The sequence below is a fragment of the Lissotriton vulgaris genome, chromosome 3_1 (assembly GCF_964263255.1).
Source record: "Lissotriton vulgaris chromosome 3_1, aLisVul1.2, whole genome shotgun sequence".
Lineage (NCBI taxonomy): Eukaryota > Metazoa > Chordata > Amphibia > Caudata > Salamandridae > Lissotriton > Lissotriton vulgaris.
Window position 1 is genome coordinate 1972340238 of NC_141689.1, and position 14191 is coordinate 1972354428.

Here is a 14191-nt window from a genome sequence, read left to right on the forward strand (position 1 = left end):
TTTACAAAAGATATGATCATGGCAACAGTGGACGTAAAATCCCTATATACATCCATTCCACATGACTTGGGAATGACAGCCGTGGAGAGTTTTTTGGTGAATGAAGAAAAGAGTGAAAATCTAAAAATATTCATCATGGAACTTATTAAGTTTACTTTGTTTCATAGTTACTTCACGTGGAAAAACGAGTACTATGTACAATGCCCTGGAACATCCATGGGAAATTGTGCGGCACCCACGTACTCAAATACATTTATGTATAGATTTGAATTGGACAATATGTTAAATCAACAGACATGGCAGAACAATGTGATTCTTTACAAACGCTTTATTGATGACATTTTTGTCTTATGGAAAGGAAGTATGGAAAGTCTAGAGGGAGCGTTACAACATTTGAATGAAATCAACGAGCGAATTCAATTCACGTTCACAATCAATAAAAATACAATCACATTTTTGGATGTGGCGATATCTAATGTGGAAGGTCAAATAACTACAAGTGTATTCACAAAAAGTACAGACAGAAATAATCTTTTACATTACAAAAGTTTCCACCAACCACCATTGAAAAGACACCTTCCATTTTCACAACTGGTCAGAATAAAGAGGATAGCCTCAACAGAAGAATCATATAACAAACACAAGCTGGAGACCTTAACTAAGTTTAAAAACAGAGGATATCCGGAACCCATTCTGAATGCCGCTGCAGAAAGAGCAGACAAATTACAAAGACAACACTTGTTATCAGCGAAAACAAAAAAGGAAGAACACAGATCTGTATTTGTGTCAAAATTCTCTACACGCAGTTACAACATCAAAAAAACCATCATCAAACATTGGCCACTACTTGCGCTGGAGGAAGATTTTAAAGGCATCTTCTCAAACTCTCCAATATTTGCATATGAAAGAACGAAAAACATTAAAGAACTCATCAAAAACCCAAAAAAGACAGATCCATAGAAATACAAAGGCACATTGCCATGCCATAACTGTGGGGATTGTTCGGCTATAAATAAAGGGAATGTAATTAATCACCCCACTAAAGGTACACCTGTCAAGTTAAAGGTATCAGGAACATGTGACAGCAGCAACCTAATATACATGCTAAAATGTCCATGTGGATTGTCCTATGTGGGCAAAACCCAAAGAAAGATTAAAACCAGGCTTACAAAGCATAAGAGCAATATTAGACTAAAGAACCTTAAATCCACAGTGGCAGTCCACTTCAATGAAGCGAAGCACAATCCTTCACAACTGAAATTTTGTATACTGGAAATGGTGACACCCCAATCAGGTACAGACATTAATAATTCATTGTTAAGGAGAGAGACATTCTGGATGAACTTTTTATGCACCTTGCACCCGAAAGGATTAAATGAACGGATGGAACTTAGCTGCTTTATATAAACACACAAGTTATACAGACTCTACAATAGGATGGAGTTGATGTGACTGGATGACATGTAGAAAATATTTATGCACCCACGTAATGTTTTTGTATTATATTTTTATATGTTTAAGTATCTTTGTTTTTCAAATTTTATTTAAAATGGGCTCAGCGTATTGCACACTTGTCACCAAGTTGAGAAGATAGTATATATGACTTACGAGCGATCACATAGAGGTAGACAGAAATTAGAACACAGTCCGTTTTTTAGTTCGCTTATCCAAACACACACCACGTGATTAAACCGGGAGTACCATAGAGTACAAGTGAGATAGAGCGACGCACGCTAAACACACACGAACACCCGGAAGGAAGAGTGAACCGCGATAGGCGTTTGTGCACAAGTTACCCGGTAAGACTTTAAAAACAGCGAAAATGAGACCAGGTATCGGTATGATACAAAACGGATAGTTTGAGTAAAACTAGTACCCTGTTCATTATTTACAGATGTGAACGGCACAGAGAAACCTCAAGTGAAGGTTAGTGATAGTATATGTTAAGAAAGCGCACATAGGTTAAAAACGTATGCAATCTGGGAATGAGAGTTGACAATACGTGCCACTATGCTGTGATCATCACTATTGTTTCACAACAGGGTTATAAGGTGTTAGACACAATTAAGATAAGACAGTGTATAAATTATTTTGTTTTAATTTAATATCAGTTTCCAAACCAACTTGATAATGTACCGACATATTGTTATATTTTTTCAGAACTAAGTCCGCTGAGGAAGGGCATTTTTGCTTGAAATGCATTGGGCATATGTACATAAAAAAATATGAGACCAACATATGAATGAAAAAAGGTTAATGATGAAATAATTAACAAAGTAACGAAAAATAAAGAAGACAATAACATGAATAATATGTGAAGAAAATTATTTTACATTGTATGAAGAAGAATTTCGAGTGCCATGTGAATGTGAAGCTTGGGTTCAAGCAACGCGCGTCTGAATCATTTTAAAGTATCATATGGCTAAGAAACCATATCTATGCTTTTACAGTATTATTTCATGTTACTACTTTTACTGTACGCACTTTACTTTACTTTAAATTGTGCAATTGTGGCAATTCACTTCTCTTGCATGAGAAAAAAGAATGCTCAATAAATAACACCTTTTTATTGAAAACGCCCGTCTCTCTATTTCTCTGCACTCTGGTGAAACTAAGAATGCACTGCTGACTGAGTGAAATAGCTGTCTATTGTTTTCACACGACTCTAGAGATATACTCTTATTCTGAGGGAGCAAAGTTGTCATGTTTATGCGGTTGTCGGAAACTGAATCCCTTCTTGTCTGAGCCAGGGGAGCTTGTCCCTCCCTATTCATTCAAGAAAGTTTCCAGTGACCTCTGAGCTAGCTGGCGCAAACCTAAATTAAGTTAACATAGTCAGTAGAGACCTAGATAACCTCAGTCCTACGTCTACACTGCTGTTTATGTTATTCCAATGCGCAGAGCCTATTGGGAAAATAGGAACTACACTACAGCAGGGGCGCAAGGTAGCAGGGGTGAGGCGGCACATCACAGCAATATCATGTTTTGCAAGAGGAAGAGGAGATCCCACAAAGGACTTTGTTGTCCGCCAGGCTTTGAAAGTCTGGTAATGCTTGCAGGGGGGATAGCCAGATGGCAGGAGACCCATAGGACTTGAAACGTTAGGGAGGCTAATAGTGTCCCTACTGCGGATTTGTGTTTCCGCAGGAAAGATGGCATTGTTTCAAGTGGCATTCTGCCTCGCATTTTACGATGCATTTAGGGTAGGAAAACTAGTGCCAAAGAACAAAAGGGATCGGCTGGGTGGCCTACATGTAGGGCATGTAAACTTAAGCAGGGACTCTGTGCTGATTTCCATACGTAAGACAAAGACTGATCAGGGTGGAAGGGGGAGAGCATAGTACTACACAGGGAAGGAAACCAGACATGCTGTCCCGTTGCCAGACTCACTCGTGGCCCCAAGAGCATCAAGAAATTTGGGTTGTGGGGCATTCATATGTCTGCAGTTTGAAAACTTTCTTTTCAGGGACCAACGAGGCCAGGGCCCATCAGTTGGGTACAGGGATGGTATTCTTTGGGCAGGGTGGCTTGTGCGTGGGACAATTCAGGGAGCTGGTTAACCACGCTTTAAAAGAAAGTAAGGGACCACCTGCGATCTGGATCCAACACCTAGGGGGTAACGACTTGGCCCGTCTGGGCTGGAGGGTGCTAGTTGAGGACCTGCTCACTGAGGTAGGGTGGTTGGCAATGAGGTGGCTTGAGTCTATAATCGCCTGGTCTCACATAATCCTTAGGTTTCAGTGGGGAGGGCAGTCAGTACGAGCGTTGAATCACGTGGTAAAGCGGATCCAAAACAAGTTTGCTAAACTATTTAGGACCCCTAAATTGAGGTCAATAGGACATAGATACATCAGGGGGATCCGTTTTTTCTTCAGAATGAGGTGTACCTCTCATACAGGGGTAATCAGGTCTTTATGGAGGACGTCTTAGCTTGGGTGGAGAGTTTGGGATGCAGGACATGATCTTCCTAGTGGGGGGAAGCCAGGTAGTCAGGGCAGTGACAGCAGGTAAGTAGGCTGTCGGGGTGCGCATGCCCATGCGCATCAGGACACCAGTAGGCAGAGGCAGGAGGCCATCAGTGTTTAAGATCATGCGTGGAGGGCCGTACTTGTTTGAAAAAAAAATTATATTAAAATACATATGTACATACGTGGATTACAAATAGTCCTTTCTCTATATAAGGGGTAACCCCATATTTATATATACCCATTTATATTGCCAGGATTCCTGGCACAGCTCACCTCTCTTGAGTATCACAATATATAGGCATGGCTCATATCATTCCTCCCAAAACGTATGAATGAACAAACATCTTGTACCCTGACATTTTACCATATTACATGCTAATGGTAATAGCTAGCTGCAGCTGGTGTTACCAGGTTTGTTTAAAAAGGCATAATAGCTTTCACAAATGTTTTCAAATGCATATGCAAGGTCAAGTTTCAGGTGCCATGGAAACATCCAGAAAATACACCAGAATAAGTATCAAGTGTTGACTATCTTTTATAATAAGCAGTTTAATGTTGTTTTGTGGGTCTTCTTCCTTAGTTAATGGAAGAGTGCCAACCTTATGCATAGACAGTGCCAGCACCTCCTGTAACCCTCACTTCTCCTGCCACCTGCTGCCTTGCTCCTGGAATGAGGGGGCTTCTCTACACCCTGTCTCTCTTTCACTCCCATTTTAGTATAAGTTGCAAAGTATATTAACACTGCTTCTAAGAGGAATATACGTTAGCACCATTTTCTGAAATAGGCCAGTGCAACTAAATTCTCCTTGCTCTAAACACAATGCAGAATTTGTTCCAGTAGTTACAGGTGGTAAGCACCACAACATTTTTATGACTACCTGAAACCCATTTTTCCCCAATTCATAACTGGGGTAGGAGGACAAAACATTTTGATCTTTCTTTCATGCAAATATTTCTGAACTGCCTAAAGGAAAACAAAGTTAGTGAGACGGGCAACATTGGTCAATTGGATAGAGTGAATTAGGGCTTCTTTTCTGAGGCAGTATATATATAGTAGCACCAAGTAAATGTATTCTTTTCATACCTCTGTTCCCTTGGGAAGAAGGAACATAATATGATTTACAAACAGTAGTACCTGTTGGATATGTCAATTGATAGAGCTAGTAAAAAAAACTACTAAACAGAATGAAGAAGCTAGTTTTATTATCAAATAACTATTACCTATTGCTTTGAAGTGTAACAACATATGCACCTCTCAGTCATAGCGTCTCCCAAAGTCAGATATGTGATTGCTTAATATTTCTGTTTTGCCAACATCAGTATATGAGATTGATTGATAATATTTGTTTTTGACTTGAGAATCACAAGAGTATGAAATATGTGGTGTAGGAACCTAATAAGGTGGGAATAGGCATAGATGGTAGTGGGTGGTGGCAGTGATGGCTGCCTAAGAAACACGCATTGCCAAAACCAGTAGGTCTGTATAGTGTAAAAATGAAAGCCAGATCTATTGTCATAGCTAGCGAACTGGCCGCTTGAAGTGAGAAGGTCCAGCATGAAAGGGAGGGTGAGAAGCCTATGAGAAGAGGCTCTGACACCAGCCATGTCTTTGTCAACCAAGACTGTGACTGTCCAGAATTGAAGGCCCAAACAGGTGGAGTGATTGTCTATGATAACATGAATTGTGATGCTTGGATATGAATTGAGGTTATCATGTTCCCAGGACGGAAGTAGGACATTCCTGCAAGGTCTCTAAAGGACCAATCGATGAAAACCACTAGTGCTGCTTTCACCTGCCCCTTCTTTCCCGCAACTCCCTTTGTTAGGTGCAAAGACATACTGTTTTCAGGTCTGCAATTTTCTATTTTTACTCATTGTTTAAAGGTGTGACAAACAAATTTGTTTACTTGAACTTAACCAAGTCTATAATTTCAAAAATACACTCACTTGTGTACTTTAAACTATAGACAGAAAGCAAGATGTGCTTGTGAGATGGTGGCAATTAGAAACAATTAGGGTATGTTTATTACATGTGGAAACAACATTGGCAATCGTGTGTTATATTATGTTACGGAAAGTTGATATAGCACAGTGAATCACCTCCAAAGGGATATCTCAGCACTGGAGCACAGACCCAGTAAAGAATGAGAAAAATAAGAAAGGTGCAGCTAGAAATGCCAATAAGTGTGTCAACCTCTCATCTGTGCTGCTTCCCGAGAAAAGCACCATTAATTACCTAGCTATCTAAGACATTTTAATAGCATTATAATGTTATGTGTGATGTGTGCGCTGACAGTTCAACTTCTGGCAGTTGCATAAATAAACCAAATGAAACTAACTGTGGGATGGCACGCATTTTTTAGGTCTAGCTTAGGCAGCACTTGTGCTATGTCTTTGAGACATGGTGTATTCAGAATATGGGCTTTAATCTCCACCCATTTTCCGACCAATGTATTTTTTGGGTTGCTTTGACTGTCTTTTCGAAATGGTTTAGTTAGTTTCTTTAGTGGGCCCTCCTTAGTACCTCCTTTTCCTCCAGGTGTAACCTGCCATGTGTTGTTAATTATTATGTGTTTAATTTACAGTTTGTGAGCACTATTTTGTTAGTGACATTCTCCTAGCTGCTGTTGAAAGACTCTCCATTCTCTGCCCACTCCACGTCAGTATGTCTACGCCACGCTTTAGCTTTAACAATTTGATTTGAGTTGTATAAAGCTCAAACTAATACCCTGAGGCGTTTCGGTGCTAAGAAACAAAGAACGAAAAGAAAACAGTTAAAGTTTAGTGAAGAGCCATGTCTTTAGAAGCTTGCAGAAAATCCAAAGAGAGGGGCAGATTTTGTTTCTAAGAGAAGACAATTTCAGTTTAGAGTCCTTCAGAGCATATAACTCCAACCTCCCCAGGAGGAGAACTTGAAGGATGACACAAACAGATTCCTGGCTGTGCTGGACCAAAGAGTCTATTTTTCTCTAAAAAATGTTGGACCTAGTCCCTGAAGCACCTTGTATGTGATACAGAGTGCTTTAAAATGAATGTTTCGAAGCACAGGGAGCCAGTAAAGACTCACCAAGACCTGTGAGGCAAACTGGAACCTCAGATTTTTATCAGCATTATCGCCACTGTATTTTGTAGAATCTGCATTTTTTTTTAAGGGAACGTTAGGTAAATCAGCATAGTGCAGCTTGGACATTACAAGGCAAAGAATTACTGTTTTCGGAAGGTTTGGGGGATGAAACTGTGCTAAGTTCCTAATTGTACGAAGCATAAAGAAGGCAGTAGAAGTTATAATATTGATTTATTCTTTATAAGTCAGTTTGTCATCAATCAGGACTTCCAAGTTTTTCATCTATTTCACTGGAACAGGAAACAAGCCCAGTTCGTCCGGCCATCAAAAGGGATTCCAAAAGGATGTGTTTTTCCCAAATAAGATGACCTTTATTTTTGCAAAATTCAACTGAAGACAATTCACATCCCTCCCATTTATGGCGCGCCAAAGGCTGGACAGCGCCCAGCGCCAGAACCCCTGGCCCTCGCGAACACCACAACGCCCGACTCCGCTACGACTCCAGTGCCCTCCACGCACTCAACGCCGGACGATCACGTACCTGCTGCCTGGCCCCCTCGTGGCACACCCAAGGACCGTTCTCCTGCCGGAACTGCAGCTTCACCAGCATCCGGCCCACCAACCCACCTACCGAAGAACCCAACTTCCTCAGATGCATCCTCCTCAACACCCGCTCAGCCCTCAAACACGCAGTCGATCTCTGGGACCTACTCGACACCAATGCCCCAGATGTCACCTTCCTGACGGAGACCTGGCTGAACCCCTCCTCTGCACCCACATCGCCATAGCCATCCCGGAAGGCTACAAGATCAACCGTAAAGACCGCACCAACGGAGTAGGAGGAGAAATTGCCATTGTCCACAGGAACACTCTCAAAGTCTAGACATACACCGACGACACCCTCAGCACCGCCGAATACCTGCACTTCCAGAGACACACCAACCCCAACACCACCCTCCTAGGTACCTTGTCTAGAGACCCCCCGGACCTCAGCCGCAGTTCAGCGACTCCATCGCCGACTTCATCAGCACACACGCCCTCGCATCCATGGACTACATCCTCCTCGGGGACCTGAACTTCCACCTCGAGAACAACGACTCCAACTCCAAGTGGAGAAGTGTGGCTCAATGGTTAGAGCAGCAGACCCTAATGCAGAGGTCTAGCCCGGGACCAGGGTTCAATTCCCCGCCTCGGCGGGTCTTGGGCTCAAAAATTCCATCGACCTGATAATTCTCGCCTCAGTGCCTATTCCAATCATGGAGTCCCACTCTGCAACTCTGGGCAATAGCTTGCTTAATCTCCACAACGGCCCCCACAACACTAAGGATGCCTGGTCTCCACCTTGGGGGTGCCCAGGAGTGGACACCTCACAGGGAAAGCCAGGATAGGTTCCACAGCGGTATTCGTACAAGCGCCTTGAGACCCTGCGGGTGAGTAGTGCGCTATACAAGTATCAATTTTACAATTTTTACTCTTCCACCATGATCGACAACCTAGCCAACCTCTGACTCAGACAACTCGTCACAACACCCACCCACTCCGCCGGCCACATGCTTGACCCCATTTTCTCAGCAAGCTCCCATGTCTTCTTCAACCGCACCACCGAACTCCACTGAATCAACCACCGCTGCATCCACTTCACCTTCCGGAAACCCACCACGCACCACCGCACCCAGAAGATGCCTCGCCACCACTGGAGCAAAGTCACCAAAGACCAGCTAACCACCACCTTCAACCAGAGGCCACCCGCAGACCCGACCGACCCCGACGCCGCAGCCCGTAACCTCAGACAGTGGATCAGCAACTGCGCCAACACCCTCGCCCCGCTCAAGAAGCCCTCCAACACCCACACTAGCAAGAATGCCAGCTGGTTCACCGGAGAACTCCAGGCCTTCAAGCGAACCTGCCGAAAACAAAAAAAAACTGGATCAGTGAACGAACACCAGAAAGCTAAGCAGCTGACAAGAACACCAACCGCACACAACAGCAAAGAGCTCTTCATCATAGTGAAGGAACTCTCCAACCCCAGCTCCAACACCAACAACATCCCACCTTCACAAGATCTCTGCAACTTGCTGGAGAACCTTCTTCCACCGCAAGAACACAGACATTCACAACAGCTTCGACGCCATCATCAACCCAGCAAAAGCTGAGACCCCTGCGCCCACAACCACCACCTGCACCAACCGCCTGTTCTCCTGGACCAACAACGACGACACCATCAAGATCATGAAAACCGTCCAATCCGAATCCCCAGAAGACCCCTGCACTACTTCTTCAACAAAGCCAGCAGCACCATCGCACCCCATCTCCGGAAAACCATCACCATCTCCTTCGAGACAGCGACCTTCCCGGAGAGCTGGAAGCATGCAGAGATCAACGCCTTACTCAAGAAACCCAAGGCGGACCCCAAGGACTTCAAGAACTTCCTACCCATCACCCTGCTCCGGTTCCCGACGAAGGTCATCGAAAAGGCCGTCAACAAACAACTGACCAGCTTCCTCGAGGAGAACAGCATCCTGGACCAGTCCCAGTCCGGGCTCCGCAGCAACCACAGCACCAAAACTGCCCTCATCGCCGCCGCCGATTACATCAGGACCCTGCTTGACAACAGAGAAACCGGGACCCTCATCCTCCTGGACCTGGTCTGGCACCGCACACTACAAACACGCCTCTACGCCGCCTGAATCCAAGAGAAGGCCCTAGACTGGACCACCTCCTTCCTCTCTGGCAGAACACAGAGCATCTGCCTCCCTCCCTTCCGCTCCGAAGCCACTGGGATCATCTGCGGCGTACCCCAAGGCTCATACCTCAGCCCAACGTTATTCAGCGTCTACATGGCACCGCTCACCCACGCCGCACGCCGGCACAACCTCAACATCATCTCCTACGCCGACGACACCTAGCTGATCCTCTCCCTCACCAAAAAACCCCACACCGCCAAACCCAACCACCACGAAGGAATGAAGGCCGTCGCCGCCTGGATGAGAAATAGCTGACTGAAGCTGAACTCGGACAAGATGGAGGTCCTCCTCCTCGGATTCACCCCCACGGCCTAGGACAACTCCTGGTGGCCGACCACGCACGCAACCTAGGGGTCATCCCCGACTCCACCCTTTCCATGACGAAGCAGGTCAACGCCGTCTCCTCCTTCTGCTTCAACCCACTCTGCATCCTTAGCAGGATCTTCAAGTGGATCCCCGCCGAAACAAGAAGGACGGTCACCCAGGCCCTCATCAGCAATAGACTGGACTACGGAAATGCACTCTATGCAGGAACCCTGGCCAAACTCCTGAAACGGCTCCAACGCATCCAGAACGCCTCCGCATACCTGATCCTCGACATCCCTTGCCACAGCCACATCACACCCCACCTGAGAGACCTGCACTGGCTCCCTATCAACAAGAGGATAACCTTCAAACTCCTCGCCCACGCAACCAGGGCACTTCACAACACCGGACCTGCGTACCCCAACAGCGACCCAGCCTCTACACCCTCACCCGCCAGCTCCGCTCCGCAGACCGCACTCTCGCCACCGTCCCCCACATTTGAACAGTGACCGCCGACGGCAGATCATTCTCTCACCTTGCCGCTAAGACAAAGAACACCCTCTCCATCCGCCTGTGGCCGACCGAAGACCTTCTAACCTTCAGGAGACTTCTCAAGACCTGGCTCTTCGAACAGTAGCAGCTACCCCCACCCCCCGCACCTTGAGACCATCACGGCTATGTAGTACGCTCTATAAATGCTATGATAGATTGATTGATGCCAACACCCGGTGGAGTGTGAGTTCGCTGCTTCCAAGGAACTTGCACTGGAGGCAGACCTCTTGGTGGATTCCAGAGGGTCTGAAGAGGTATTTGGGAACGATACTAAAAGGAGTGGCTCAGGTATCTTCCAGACCTGTGCGGTGGGAGAGGTTCAGAGTAGCCCAGCTAGGTCCCGGTGTAGTGGGAGGGGTGTAAGGGCTCACGTCCTGTCTCAGTGGAGAAGGAGTGAGTGTGGGCTGTGTCCCATGGTACCCCAAACCCAGTCTCAGGGCCTGGAGGGTTCCCTAAGGGAACACCAGGTTGGGGGCCCAGGCTGTACCAATAGACCATTTGAGGGAATCTCCTTGTGTCAGGAGAACCTGGAGCATCTGTAAACAGAGCTCCAGTGGTTCTGGTTTCTGGTGGTGCCGCTCCTAAGTGGAGGGTGCAGAAGTCCATATTGAGGGGTAAGAGGGGGATGTGTTCCCTAGTGGGAGAACCAGTGGGTCAGGGGCAGCCAGAAGGGCTGAGCCTCCCAGGAGTGACCATGGTGGCACCACTTCTGTCTTGGGGGATCTTCACGCACTGTCAGATGGACAGAGGTCAGGAGATCTGCGCCAGACAGACTGTCACACAACATGTGAGTCATGTGTTACCCTTGGGGTGATACTGTGTGAGTTTCCCGAAGTCCTGGAGTGCCAGGCAAATGCTCATGCTCAATGCGCGGTTCAGCCCCAAGGTTGGGAGGGCAGGTTCAGGTTCTGCCTGACCTGGAGGGAAGGATGGCTGTAAGCAGTGTCCTGACCGGTTTGGCTTCCAGGGGTACCACTCCAGGTGGGAGGGTGCTGCCCTCAGGAAGGGGATGCAGAGGAAGGGAGGACTCCTCTCTGACCCCGGTGCAACCTGAGGGTTTAGATCCTTGGTTGGGATCCCAGTTGCAGGAGAGAGGTCCTGAACTGGTGGGAGAGTTGGGTTCTGAGGGCGCCTCTCCTGGGAGGAGAGGGCGGGACCCCAGAAAGAGAGATAGGGGGAGGAGAGCCTCGCCCCTGACCTCCGGTCATTTGGAGGGTGCGGACCCTAGTTTGGTGGGACTGTGTCAGGATGCCATACCTGACTTGGCAGGAGGGAAAGTGGAGAAAAGGTGCCAGGCACCTGGGGCTCCTGCTCCCACTTTCTGATGCCACAGAGATTAGAGAGGCCTGAAAGGCATGAGGCCTGGCTCTCATCACTGACAGCTGTCAGTGGCCACTGTGGCTGGTTGTCCTGGTGGACGGATTTTCCCCTCGGAGGGGGGCTGGAGTCACACCCTGGGAGTGGACTGGGCCACACCGCTGTGTTGGCCAAGTGGGTACTAATCAAACACTGGGAGGGGACCTGCCCGCAGTAATTTTAGTAAATGGCCTCGGAGAGGTCCTTTGTATTATAAAAATTGCCCTGAACCCAAGCAAATCATATAACAACTTGGATATTATCAAAATTTATTTTTTTATTTTTTTATTTTTATGAATTCATTTTCATTATGTATGGATATAAATAGTTTAGCATCATGATAAATAAATAAGCACCTTAGCAACAATTAAATAGTGGTTCTGACTCCATACTTGCATACCATTAACACTCATACAAAAAACATTCACACTTCATACATCATACAACACTAGGCAGAGATGATTTTAGATGACAAGGGGACCGATGATCAGATGTCCGGGTTGGTTCAGAGGGTTCCTAAATGGGAACAGAAGCCAACGCGCGTTTCGGTGTGTGGCCCCGTCCGGGGCAACACCTTCATCAGGGCAAAGTGGGGTAGAGAAGGAGGAACCACAAGTGTACAAAAATTCTTAGGAAGTATCTGTGATAGATGGAATCCTGTCCTCAATTATACGTGGCGGAATCCACCCCAAGGGGGGTGACGCAAGGATAGATAAAAATGTATCCCTTCAGATCGAGGGGGAGATACCATAGATGACTTTAGATAAATGCTGACATCGTCTGCTACTGGTACGAAATAAATAAACCTTTTCAATGGTGGAGTGAATACCACGGTTGGATTCTGGTCAGTGCTGGGGCCGCCGGCTGGGGGTGTGAGTTAGGCTAATCAAGGAAGATGTCCTTGGTAGATGAGTCAGTTCCACCGTCAAATTATTTTCAAGCTTGGTAAGGTCCCTCCTGGATGGCGTCTGTTCCCATTTAGGAACCCTCTGAACCAACCCGGACATCTGATCATCGGTCCCCTTGTCATCTAAAATCATCTCTGCCTAGTGTTGTATGATGTATGAGGTGTGAATGTTTTTTGTATGAGTGTTAATGGTATGCAAGTATGGAGTCAGAACCACTATTTAATTGTTGCTAAGGTGCTTATTTATTTATCATGATGCTAAACTATTTATATCCATACATAATGAAAATGAATTCATAAAAATAAAAAAATAAAAAAATAAATTTTGATAATATCCAAGTTGTTATATGATTTGCTTGGGTTCAGGGCAATTTTTATAATACAAAGGACCTCTCCGAGGCCATTTACTAAAATTACTGCGGGCAGGTCCCCTCCCAGTGTTTGATTGTTGCTTTCCCCATCGACCTGCCTAAATTGATGTGGGGTCCCCCTCCGATTTGAAGGCCAAGTGGGTACTGTCTACCAGTGCGGACACATCTGTGAGCAAAGTAAGTTTAGGCGCTGCACAGATGGGATCCCCAGGTGAGGAGAAGGGTCCCCCCTGGGTTAGCCTAGTGGGCCCTGAGAGTAAAGATAGAGAGATCCAACTTGCTTCAGGAAGACGTTGAACAGGAACAGTCCCCTGCTTTTAGGGTCAGGTTCCATGTTTTGTTGCCTCAAGCAGGGAAGCCCATCATGGCATTGATTGGTCTACCCTGGCTTTAGGCTGGAAGAGGTTTGTGTTGGAAATTATCCTTTTTGCAGAGTTATCCCCAAACCTTTTGCTTCATCCGCCTTCATTTTTCCTGACCTGTGGTTGTTGGCTATAGGACTCTGGGCACTTTACCACTGCTGATCAGTGCTAAAGTGCATATGCTCTCTATGTAAATTGTTATGGTGATTCGTTATCTATGATTGGCTTATTTTTTTTACCAGTAGGTCCCTAGTATAGTGCACTGAATGCGCCAGGGCTTGTATTACAAATGCTACCAGTGGGCCTGCAGCACTGATTATGCCACCCACATGAGTAGCTCCCATCACAGTGCCTGTGCGCAGTTTGATAACTGCCATGTTGACCAGGCCAGTGTTCCCACTTGCCAGGCCTTACCCTTCCCTTTTCTTATACCTAGGACACCCTTATGGTAGGCCCAAGGTACCCCCTGGGCAGGGTGCAATGTCTGTAAAAGGTAGGACATGTACTAGTGTGTGTAACATGTTCTGATAGTGAAATACTGCCAATTTTGTTTTCCATTAT